At 39.3% G+C, this 12,867-nt stretch overlaps 1 protein-coding gene across 7 annotated transcripts in view; it reads left to right on the forward strand.

Annotated features, from left to right (window-relative positions):
• The window catches only part of Ncoa3 (nuclear receptor coactivator 3), a 96,497-nt gene that overhangs the window by 31,180 nt on the left and 52,450 nt on the right, over positions 1-12,867 (forward strand). The window contains exon 1 of one of the 7 annotated variants that reach the window (XM_042702173.1): positions 980-1,021. The exons of the other annotated variants lie outside the window; for them this stretch is intronic. The gene's annotated coding sequence lies outside the window, so the exon portion shown is untranslated. Of the gene's footprint in view, positions 1-979; positions 1,022-12,867 lie in introns of those variants that run through there. 7 annotated transcript variants of the gene reach the window in all.

The following is a 12,867-nucleotide window of genomic DNA, read 5'->3' on the forward strand; positions in this document are numbered from 1 at the left end:
ACGATCCTCAGATCTCAGTCTCCTGAGTAGCTAGGATTACAGATGTGAGCCACCAGTGCCCAGCTTCCTTGACTTTTTTGCTCAAGGCTTTTTTGCACAAGGCTGGCATTCTACCACTTTAGCCACATGTCAACTTCTGGCTTTTTGCTGGTTAATTGAATATATGAGACTTTGTAGACTTTTCTGCTGAGCTGGCTTTAAACCACAAACCTCAGATCCTGAGTAACTAAGATTATAGTTGTGAGCTATGGTTACCCAACTATTAAAACATTATTTTCTTTTGTCCATTGTGGGGCTTGAACTTAGGGGCCTGAGTTGTTCCTGAGCTCTTGTTGCTCAAGATTGTGCTCTACCACAGTGCTACTTCTGTTTTGCTGGTGGTTAATTGAAGATAAGGGTCTCAGGAACTTTCCTGCCAGGACTGGCTTCAAATTATGATCCTCATATTTTAGTCTCCTGAGTAGCTGGGATTATAGGCATGAACCACAGGTGCCTGGCTACTATTAAAGTTTTTATTGAAAAAATTTGAAGTTTTCACAATAGAAATATAAGGGAAATGTGAAAGCTACTTATGTAGAATTGCCCTTGTTTACCCATTTCTGTGTATACGTTTATACCATTGATTTTGTTGGGTTGATCTTTTGTGCTTATTCTGTGAATAAATATTTGTCAGAACATAATAAATATAGTGACAAATATGGATTTGCTATAGCCAATGAAAAGAAACTCCTGGTTGAAGCAATGCTCCAAAGAGTTTTCTCTCATCTCTACCTACTTGTGAAAATATTTCCATAGAACAGATTCAGTCAAATTTCTAGATCTGTGAATGTCTAAAGGATATCTTTTATGTTTGGATAAGTATTTAGAAATTGCCTTCCTGAAAGCTTTAAAAGTTCATATGATACTTTATTGTACATTTTCTTTGGATGATGGTCTTATACTTTTTTTTTTTTTTTTTTTTGATAGGTCGTGGGGCTTGAACTCTAGGCCTGGGTGCTGTCCCTGAGCTCTTCAGCTGAAGGTGAGCGCTCTACCACTTAATTTTCCTGCCCAGGCTGGGGCTGGTTTGAACCGGGATCCTCAGATCTCAGTCTCCTGAGTAGCTAGGATTATAGGCGTGAGCCATCAGCACCCCTGCTACTTTTTTTGTTTTGTTTTGTTTATTTTGGTCCTCTTGGGACAACTCAGGGCCTAGATGCTATCCCTGAACTCTTTTTGCTCAAGGCTAATTCTCTACCACGTTGAGCCTCACTCCACTTCTGGTTTTCTGGTGATTAATTGGAGATAAGAGTTCTCACAGACTTTCCTGCCCAAGCTGGCTTTGCACTGTGATCCTCAGATCTCAGCTTCCTGAATAGCTAGGCTTACAGGTGTGAGCCACCGCCGCCAGGCTTCCCCATTGTCATTTTATGAGAGTTCTCTACCATATTGTACATGGTTTCTTCTTTGTTGGACTGGGTGGTTCCTGTACTGCAAACATGGAGAAGTCAGTTTTTTCTTTTCCTCTGCATTTGGCAGAATTCCAAGTACCATTCCTGGAAGAGAGCTGAAGACATTTGGTGTTTTATAGCATGACATTAATTCATAAGTATGTGTGTGTGTATTTTAAATTCCAGAAAACTGTAGTAGCAATGTTGACGTCTTTTAACTATATTTTAACCTCTGGTGTCTAGAGGTTTATATTGCCATTACAAATTGTTATTGTTGTTGTTATTATTTCTTGTAGTGCTAGGGATTGAACCTAAGGTCTTGCACATACCTAGGTAAACGGAGCCACATCCCTAGCCCTCTACAAATTATTTGATGGCACTTACTCCTTTCAAGGCTAGCACTCTGCAGTTCAAGCACCACATTTCCACTTCTGGATTTGTGTTGATCAAATAGAAATGAGAGTCTCATTGACTTTCTTGCCTGAATGAGCCTCATTCTTCAATCCTCAGATCTCAACCTCCTGAGTAGGTAGGATTATAGACCTGAACTACATGTGTCCAGCCTTAATGCTTAATTCTGTGCTTTGTTCTGTGTTGTCTTTGGAATAATTAACATGGTCAAGAGAAATTGAGAAAAAAAATCCATTTCCCCATCACTGCCCTAACAGCTGTCTTGAGAAATGTATGAATGCCTTTCCCTATCTTTTGCAGTGTCCCATTTCAAAGGCATGTGTATTAGCCAGCTTTTGGTTACTTTAACAGTTGCTTGAGCTGGGCACTGATGGTTCACAACTCTAATCCTAGCTACTTAGGAGGCTGAGATTTGAGGATCTTGATTCAAAACCAGCCCAAGCAGGAAAGACCTATAAGACTCTTTTATCTCTAGTGAACCACTAGAGTACCCACAAGTGGTGCTGTGGCTCAGAGTGGTAGTGCTACCTTAAGCAAAAGAGCTCAGGGACAGCGCCTAGGCCCTGAGTTCAAGTCCTACCACTGACCAAAAACCATCAACAATAACAACCAACCAACCAACCAACAACAAACCAGTTTCCTGATCTAATCTTTTTTTTTTTCTTTCTTTCTTTCTTTTTTTCTGGTAGTGGGGCTTGAACTTTGGGCCTGGGCACTGTCCCTGAGCTCTTCAGCTCAAGGCTAGCACTCTGCCACTTGAGCACAGTGCCACTTCCGGTTTTCTAGTGGTTTATTGGAGATAAGAGTCTCAGGGACTTTCCTGCCCAGGCTGGCTTTGAACCGTGATCCTCAGATCTCAGCCTCCTGAGTAGCTAGGATTACAGGTGTGAGCCACCAGCGCCTGGCTCATAATCAGCTTTTAAAGCGAATAGAGTTATTTTTCTTCACAGTTTTTAGAGTCTTTGTCTATCTTCATTGGTTCAGTCTAGCCAGTATATCATAATGGGAGCATGCAGTGGAATAACCTAAATCATGCTTAGAAAGGAGACAAGGAGGAGGTCCCTTATCCCCAATGACTTTAAGACCTTCCATTAAGACCCACTCACATCTTTAAAAGTTTCATCACCTTCCAAAAGTGGACCACTGCAGACCAAGGCTTTATTACACATACTTTGGGGGGCACTTATGATACAGAAATCTCATTAGCTATGCACTAGGTTCACTGAATTTGAGATCTTCCCACAGTATGTTTGAGGCCAGCTTCCATTATGGCTCGGTTCCAGGCTGATCTAGAACTCCTTGCAATGTAGCTCAGGATGGCCTTTGATTAATTAATGATCTTCCTGCCTCTCCTAAGTGCTGGGACTATAGACACAAATCAGCATGCCTAGCTTCCTAACAGGATTTAAAAAACTGTTAGCTTTGTGCAACAGCTTACTTTAGCTACCTAGGAGACTGAGATCAGGAGGATTCTAGTTCAAAGCCAGCTCAAGCAGGAAAGTCATTGAGAGATTCCCATCTTTAAACAGCAAAAAGCTGGACTGGGGATGTGACTCAACTAGTAGAGCACCAACTGAGCAGGCTTAGAGCTATGAGTTCAAACCTTTATCCAACCCCCTTTCCCCTTTGTTGAAGTTATTGGAGTAAGTTTCACTTCCAGAAAAGGTTAGGAAGCACAGGAGTAAACAACTCTAAGGAAGCACAGGAGTAAACAACTCTAAACTTACATAAAAAATAAAAATAATGTCAATGAATATATCAATCATTTAAAAAGAAGTATGTATGTCTATATATTCATTAAAAAGCACAAGATGGGCATGGTGGCACACATACCTGCAATCCTAAAACAAAGAAGAATGAACAAAGCAAAATAAACTATGGTTTGGGGATGTACCTCTGTGGTAGGACTTTGTTTGTTTGTTTTAATGTAGTGTGTCTTGCTGTATAGCCCAGGCAGACTACATACCAAGTGTTGAGATTACAGTGTACACTGCCCTGACTACATTGTGGTAGGCATTTACTTAGTTGTTTTGGAAGTGTTTTCCACAGGATGGAAAAAACTTAAAACAAAAGCCACAGTGAATTATTTCTTAAATGTCCCTGGAATATCATGGTTTGAGTGTAATTCTCACTTGGTAGCTAGGACACCAAAATCAATTCATTTGTTCAAGGCTATCTGCAAAAATATTATAAGGAGTATATAGATTTCCTGACTAGTAGTTTATCCAGTTTGTTCAGAGGTGTATAGGACTTTGCTTTAGCAAAGCTATCAAGTTTTGAACCTTGATCCTCCTGCTTCTATCATCTTAGTAGCTGGTATTATAAAGCATGTACCACCACGTGTGGCTTTAATTTTTTAGGGAGAAGATTTTTTCTGGGTGTGTGTGTGTGTGTGTGTGTGTGTGTGTGTGTGTGTGTGTTTCTTCATAGTGTGTGTTTGAATACAGAAGCAAAATGGCATTTGTATTAATGTTGGTAAGATAATTCAACTGAATTTCAGGACAAATCTTTACCACATATTTCCAATAATAGTTTAGATTTCTGCCTTCATGACTTTAAGGTCACACGTGGTTTTAGATACAGGAAATCTGAATATGACTCTTTCCTTTAAGGGCTTTATATCTTTGTTGGTGCTTTGCATAGTAAGTACAGGTCTTACTGTGTTGAATGTTAAGTGTACTTCAGTGTCTGGCTTTGTAGTTTTTAAGTAAAATGTTTTGCACATTCTATCAGGATATTTCTGAATCAATGCTTATATATGTACATCATGTACATTTTAAAATATTAAGGAACGGAAATATCTTAATCTTAATATGCCAGGAACTCTGGGATCTTCTTTGCTAACCCCTTCCCCAATATAGTTGTCTGTGGAAATGGAATCCTGAGTGCTAATAGATGGCATCGCCTAGTCCCTTCCCCCAGCTCGAGGGCCTTGTTTGCCTGCAGCTGCAGTGGTAGGCATCTTTCAGGAAGTGACCTTCGTTTGTATTAATCAAATTCAGAACACAAAAAAGCTGCTTGCTAACATGCTGACTTGATGTAAAATTTTATCACATCCATTTTCTTTCAAAATGAGGCCATCTTGTAAAAAGATATATAGGAGACTTCTGATTTAATGTATCTATATACATCTTCTGCAAGCCATGTTAAAATAACAACCAGTTCTATTTTAAAATTAAAGACTTCTTATTGCCAAATATGCATAAACTTAAATTATGAGTGTTGGAGAATTTTTACTAGAAAATTACTTGTTTAATGCAAAGAAATGTGATATCAGCATTAATTTATTTTCTATCTAAACAATTGACATTGCTATGCAAACTTCACACTAGGAAGAATAGTGTATACTATACTTAAAACCCTTTAGAAGTTAGTCAGTAAGGTACTTTTATATTTTGCCTTCTGGTTTTCAGAAATAACTATCATATCTTAATTTGCTTATTTGGATAAGAACTAATATCCTTCATGCAATCATTTTCTTAGGGATTTCTGAATATAAGCCTAAATTTTAGTAAGACTGCCAAAACTCAGCTATTATGTCAATAAGAGAAATATAATGTTGACCACACATGCACTGTGTGCTAAATTAAGATTTAATTAATTGATTATTTTGACAGGACAGGTATATTTTACTGTAGTATTTTTGTAGTGCCTTGAAGGAATCTAATTTTTAGATGTACCATAAGTTAAGTTTATGTGGCAGTGTCTTTATTTTTACTTATTTTGTGTTGACTCTGGGGCTTGAACTGAAGGCCTGAACACTATCCCTGAGCTTCTTTTGCTCAAGGCTGGTGCTCTACTACTTCAGCTACAGCTCTACTTCTTCTGGCTTTTTGGTGCTTAATTGGAGATAAGAGTCTCATGGACTTTTCTGCCCGGGCTGGCTTGCAACCACAATCCTCAGATCTTAGCCTCCTGAGTATCTAGGATTACAGGCATGAGCCACCTGTGTCCTACTTTATTTTTGAGTTGAGGTCTTCCTGTGTTATACTGCCTGGCCTCAGTTTCTGGGTTCAAGCATCTTTCTTCTCACCCTTCCCAACTGCTGCTCAATGTAAAGTTCAGAACGTGGACAACTGTGTTTAGTGGATTAGTATATTGATTTCTGCATTTGGAAGAGATTTACATAAAACATTAATTAGGGGAGCAGTTGTATCTGTTGCCAAAAAGGCTTCATTCCTGTTTGTTTAGAGGATTCTCCTATGTACTGAAGTGTGTGGAAAGCAGGAGTACAGAAGGACATTTAAGCCTAAGGAGTTTTACCTATACTTCTGTAGGTTCATCCCGTGTAAAGGTTAGGCACATTTCACACTTAAATTAATGACAGGATTATACAATAAAATTTCAGTGTAAGTAATTCAGTGTCTTCATTAGCTGGGTTACTTTGAAGTATTTACTTTAAATGCATGCAGCATTCTTAGAACAGAGGTAAATCTGTCTCCTTAACCACTTAAATTCATTCTTTGTCTTGATACTGGTATAATAATTGGCTTATTAGATACTCCAGGATAAAGTAATTTCAAGGAGGAGGATAATTACTTGATCATTTCTTCCCTCAAACACTTGTTCAAAATAAAAATTGTCACCTTGAACTTAAAATGTTCTTTGCCTTCTCCACTTTTTTTCCTGCTCTTAGAAAAGGAAAAAGAAACACAAGACTAGAAATGTATGCAATCCTGGTAGCCAATGAGTTAATGTTCATTTGCTGCCTGAGGGGTCAGCGGTGCAGCCTCTATTTCCTGATTGGCTGCTAAAAGGTGAAATTGAAACCACTGTAAACTTTTGACCCTGTAGCAATTCTTGTGGAACGCCTTCCACTGGTGGAGCCCTGAGCTTTGCTCACCTCCCCACCCAGCCCTCCCACCCTTTTTCCTGTATTTATTTTGTGTGATCTTGCAGCACTGCAGGCAGCTTTTTCAAGATTGGGGAGAAGGAGGATGAGCAAGCACCAGCAAGCTGTTTGCTGGTGTGTCTGTTTGGGTAACCTGTCATTACTGACTTCAAGTCAGTGAGAGACGTGGGGTCTTTAGTAAATTGGTGTGACCATGGGTGATTTTAGTTTTCCCCTTAATTACAAGATAATTTTTAAGACTGTTTTAATACCATTGTTTATTATCTGTTGTGTGAGCAAAATGTATAGTTTAAGCTTCTGGATATGTTAAATTAAGAATATTTTTAAGTTTCAGCTTCCTGTATCCCGTATAATGTTTTACATAGATGGTCAGTATTTTACAAAGTGGTTCTTCCCCTCCACCACCGCCCCCTTTAACTTTTTTCTTTTTCCTTCTGTTTTTGAGACCAAATTTTGATCTGTAGCCCACACTGGTCTTGCACTTACCATCCTCCTGACTCCCCAAGTGCTGGAATTACAGATGAGTGCTCCTGTGCCTTGCTCTTGTTTTTTTTTTTTTTTTTTTTTTGTTATAAAGAAACTCATATAGTTTCTGTTACAATCCTGGGCAGTCCTTGCACAAATTACAAATTCTTATTTCATTAATAGGCCCCTCCCCCCAGTAGTTTTTGGGATTGTCTTGATTTCACATCTGCTCTATAGTTACCACAACAATCCTATGAAAAAGACTGGTTAGCTTCCTCTTTCATTAGTATACTTAGGGTGCGGTTCTTTGTGACAGCTCACACGTAAACAGTATATAAAACTCCCCACACTCCTCCATCTCTTTCCAGACAATTTCAACAGGTTTCATTATTCTTATATAGGCTTATAAACCACTTCTGCCATGTTCATCCTCCTTTACTTTCTTGCTTATCTATCCTCCCCACTCTTGCTTGGTGACCCCTGGGCCTGTCATCTCTTTCTTCTCTTTTGTAATACTGTTATAGGAATTTGCTTTCTACCTTTGGTTTTCTTTTTTTTGGGGGGGGGGGGGTCCGGTCGTGGGGCCTGAACTCTGGGCCTGGGAGCTGTCCCTCAGCTCTTCAGCTCAAGGCTAGCGCTCTACCACTTGAGCCACAGCACCACTTCTGGCTTTTTTCTTTTTTCTTATGTGGTGCTGAGGAATCGAGCCCAGGCAAGCGCTCTACCACTCAGCCACCTTCCCAGACCAATACCTTTGGTTTTCTGACCCAGGACTATAGCTCACTGTAGCCTATTGGTGTTCAATAAATGCTTACTGGCTGGATGTTTTCATTTCAGGAACTTGATTCATTTCATTTGCCATATTCTCTTTTCCTACTTAATTAATGGCAGGCACCATGATTTGTTTATGTTTCTAAGTTCCAGTGCAGAGCCTGGCATGTAATAGACACACAATAAGCATTAAATTAAATGTGTTACCCAAGGTCATTCCAAGGAGCTGGACTTTACAAAACCTAGGTTTCCTAAAGGCAAGTCTTCTGTTTTAATGACTCCCCTACAACTAAACGTGTATTATAATTTATTAATGAATGTGCAGAATAAATTATTGCTATTATTATTATTGCTAGTTCTGGGACTTGAATTCAGGACCTGGTTGTTGTCACTGACTTTTTTTTCCTCTAGGCTAGCATTCTACTTCTTGAGCCTACAGTTCTACTTCCAGTGTTTTGGTGGTTAATTGGAGATGTCTCACAGACTTTCCTGCCTGGGCTGGCTTTGAACCGTGATTCTCAGATCTCAGCCTACTGAGTAGCTAGAATTATGACATGAATCACTGGCACTGTGCTTAAAATAAATTATTTTAAGTCAGCTTGATCCTTTTTAGTATATCATAGGATAAGTAAATTGTAATACATAACAACTTTTTGAACGTTATTCTTAATTTACTATGTAATAACAATTCATTCTCTTCTGCCCTTAACAAAGTGGTAATAGTATTTTTAAAAGTTGTGGTCAGTATCTCACCAGTTTTCTCCTGAGTACTAAAAGCATTTTAACTGATTTCAGCATAGTAATGGCTAAGAGATAGTTTTAAAAAGGTTTTACTAGCCCAGATAGCTCACACCTGTAATCCTAGCTACTCAGGAGGCTAAGATCTGAGGGGATCACAGTTCTAGGCCAGCCCAGGCAGGAAAGTCTGTGAGACTTTTCTTTTTTGGTCGGTCTGGGGCTTGAACTCTGGGCTTGGGTGCTAACCCTATGCTCTTCAGCTCAAGGCGAGCACTTTACTGCTTGAGCCACAGCACCTCTTCTGTGTGAGACTCTTATCTCCAGTTAACCACCAGAAAATCAGAAGTGGTGCTGTGGCTCCAAGTGATAGAGTGTTATCCTAAAGTGAAAAAGCTCAAGGATAGCACCTAAGCCCTGAAGGTTCAAGCCTCATGACTGACCCCCCCCCCCCCCCAAATTTTTTTAATGAGTATGTCTTTACCTCAGAAACATCCATCTTATATAATTTTAAACTGTCACATGAGTTCAATGCATTCTATTTTCCCCCATAGTACAGCTACAGATCAGTTGATTGCTAGAAATGAAATCAGTTGTTATAGTTATAACAAAGGATTTATTTGTCACTTGGTTAATAATTCCAACTGCAAAAGAATGTTAAATTTAACAGTGATGTGACACAACTTTCAAAAAACCTAAAAACTGGCAAACCAGTTTATCCTGTAATGATTTGAAAATCAGCAATAGTTGATTGTCCTCTGGAGGTTGAAGCTGCCATTTCTGGGATTTAAGAAGTGAGGAGTCTGTTGGGCTGGGAAGGTGGCTCAGTGGTAGAACACTTGCCTTGCATGCATGAGACCCTGGGTTCGATTCCTCAGCACCACATAAGCAGAAAAAAAAAGCCGGAAGTGGCGCTGTGGCTCAAGTGGTAGAGTGCTAGCCTTGAGCTGAAGAGCTGAGGGACAGCGCTCAGGCCCAGAGTTCAGGCCCCACGACCGGACCCCAAAAAAAAGAAGTGAGGAGTCTTGAGTAATGACAGGGGTAGCCAATAGTTTGTAGGTTAATAGCAGAGTCCTTGCCTCTTCCATGTTTAGCAACCCTCCCTCCACCTCCTTTTTTTGGGGGTTGTTGTGGTTGGTTGAACTCTGGGCCTGGGTACTGTCCCTGAGCCTCTCTGTGCTCAAGATTACCGACCTATCACTTGAACTACAGTGACACTTCTGGTTTTTGAGTAGTTAATTGGAGATAAGAGTCTCACAGGGACTTTTTCTGCCCAGGCTGGCTTTGAACTGTGGTCCTTAGATCTCAGCCTCCTAAGTAGCTAGAATTACAGGTGTGAGCCACCAGCATCTGCTCCCTACCACATGTTTATTATATTTGATGGCCACTTTTTGTCTTGTTGGTGTTCTCAAGTAGCACTGTAGAGTGGATTTCCTTTTCTCTTTTCCAGTTCGATTCTTTGTTCTGTCCTTCAAGCATGTCTTCACAGGCTAGCTATTAACCGAGCTTGGTTTGATTTCTTTTTTTTCCCTTCTCTATTAGCTTCTTTTGAAGCAGGTTTTTTTTTTTTGGGTCTGGTCTTGGGGCCTGAACTCTGGGCCTGGGCACTGTCCCTCAGCTCTTCAGCTCAAGGCTAGCACTCTACCACTTGAGCCACAGCGCCACTTCTGGCTTTTTTCTTATTTGGTGCTGAGGAATCGAACCCAGGGCCTTGAGCGTGCAAGGCAAGTGCTCTACCACTGAGCCACCTTCCCAGCCCAAGCAGGTTTTGATAATATAGTCTTGTCAGTCATTTTTCTGTTCTGTTAAATGTAGCAAAAAATGGTTCTTTTTTTCTTTCCCTACATTCTCAGATATCTAACATTTTTTAAGTGTCAGTGAGTTTTTATGTTAGTGTGATTTAATATTTGTGTATGTAATTGACTAAAAGTCGGTCCAGATTAGGAAAAAGCTAAGAATAAACTGTTGTTGTTAGTCGTGGGGCTTGAACTCAGGGCCTAGGCACTGTTCTTGAGCTTTTTCACTCAAAGCTAACACTCTCCTTTGAGCCATAGTGCCACTTCCGGTTTTCTCGGGGTTAATTGAAGATAAGAGGCTTCAATTGAGCCTGCCTTGGCTGGCTTCGAACTGAGTTCCTCAGATCTCAGTCTTCTGAGTAGCTAGGATTACAGGCATGGGCCACTGACACCCTGTGTAAACTTATTTTTTGATAAAGCCAATATATCCAACAAATCTTGGCTCCAGACAGTTTTTAACTCACCAACATTTTTTTTAAACAGCTTTAGAGGACTGTTGAATATAGTACTTTTCAAGACTGTTTACCCCCAAGTTCCCAGGAAACAAGCCAGTCATTGATCTTTGACTATCCAGGAATCTCTGGAGGTTAGCTATATGCTTTCCAGGATTTTGTATTTTGTAGACAGTGTGTCTTTATCCTGAGTGTGCAGATTGGTAAGGGTTAACATTCCTTCCAGAGTGTGAAAACCAGCTTTACAGTAGTTGAATATTAGCCTAGGTAGTTTGTTACCAACTTTCCACACTAGGTAGTGGTACTTAGATATTTTCTGACTTGAGTTCCTTCTCATACCCCACTGTACTTACTTCTTAGGTGTACTTACCCCATAATCCACCATAAAAAAGGAACAGTAACAGCCAAAGAACCTGAGGCGAAGTACTGAAGTGAAACCTGATTTAAAACAAGGGCCAAGAAAACCTGAATTGTTCTGCCTACCTTTCTCCTCTCCATTTTTATCTAATTGAATAAGACCACAAGATTAACATTAAAAAATACTGAATTCATTTAAAAATAAAAACAAGTATGTTTACTATTTTTAGTTTAGTGTGCTTGGAAATTCTTTTTTTTTTTTTTTTTTTTTTTTGACGAGTCCTGAGATTTGAACTCAGGACTCGGACACTCTCCTTGTGCTTTTTTTTTTTGCTCAAGGCTAGCACTCTACCACTTGAGCCACGTCGCCACTTCCGGCTTTTTCTGTTCATGTGGTACTGAGGAATGGAACCCAGGGCTTCATGCATGTTAGGCAAGCGCTCTACCAGTAAGCCACATTCCCAGCCCTGGAACTTCTTCAGTTATATTATTTGTTAAATAGTCTTGGGTTAGTAAAAGTTTAATTTTTGAGCTTTATATGCTAGTTACCAATAAATAATTGATAAATTTTCATTTAATGCTCACAAAAGCCTTACGATGTATGTGTATATGTGTGCACATATGTATGTATGTATCCACTTCTATCTCTGTATATTAATTTCTATATGTATGTGTATGTGTATATATATGTCTACGTACCTATATAGCTCTAAAGAGTCTTAGTCTGAACCAGGTGCCTACCAAGTAAGGGAAAAAACTGGCAATCTACATCTAACCTACTGTATCCGTCTAATGCTAACAACTAGTTGTATTATTAATTATAGATGCATTTCAAGTTAAAAATACAAAAGCTTCTTTTTGGTACCTATCTCAGTTATAACCCTATAACTGTACTCTGATTATATGTAGACATGTAATTACACAGCATTGTTACTATTACCTGGATTTTCTCCTTTCCTTTTGCTAACTATATATGCTGTACCTCTCCCTCCATTTTCTCCCCTTTGGTATTCAAAGTGTAGTGCCATTCACACAAGGTGGATAGATGATGGTTTGCTTTCCCTATGTGCTTTATCAGTTCGCTATAGCTATAATATGCTTGGTTCTCAGAATTTATGAATGTATTTTCTTACCCTTTTCCAAAGGCCTGTCAATGCCAGCATGAATGTTATTAACTTTAGGGCATATTGTAGTTATGGTTGTTGTCTTGATAAAGATGCCACTAGAATCATTGACAGATTGTTGTTTCATTGTACATTTGGAAATTCATAGGGGAGGTGAATGTTTTTACTTGCTCCTCATTTCTACTTGTGCAAAAGTCTGTTTCTTTGTTCATATTTTTTATTGCATATTATTGTAATATTGTCTCTAGATTCCCCATTTATAATATTTCTCTATTGGTGATTCAAACACATCCTTTATAGCGAGTGAGAAAACATCCCCCTCCTTTCTCTGTATGCTGCTTGTTGTAGTCCTTCATCTGTTCCTTTATGTGGGTATTGATCTTGTTTGAACTGCGAGTATTTAAGAATTAGCTTCTACCAGGGTCTTAATGTAATTCTTTTCTGTTGAGCTTTCATTTTGGACATGTGAGAGGG

This window comes from Dipodomys spectabilis, unplaced genomic scaffold, assembly GCF_019054845.1.
Source record: "Dipodomys spectabilis isolate Male_0828 unplaced genomic scaffold, ASM1905484v1 ptg000317l, whole genome shotgun sequence".
Lineage (NCBI taxonomy): Eukaryota > Metazoa > Chordata > Mammalia > Rodentia > Heteromyidae > Dipodomys > Dipodomys spectabilis.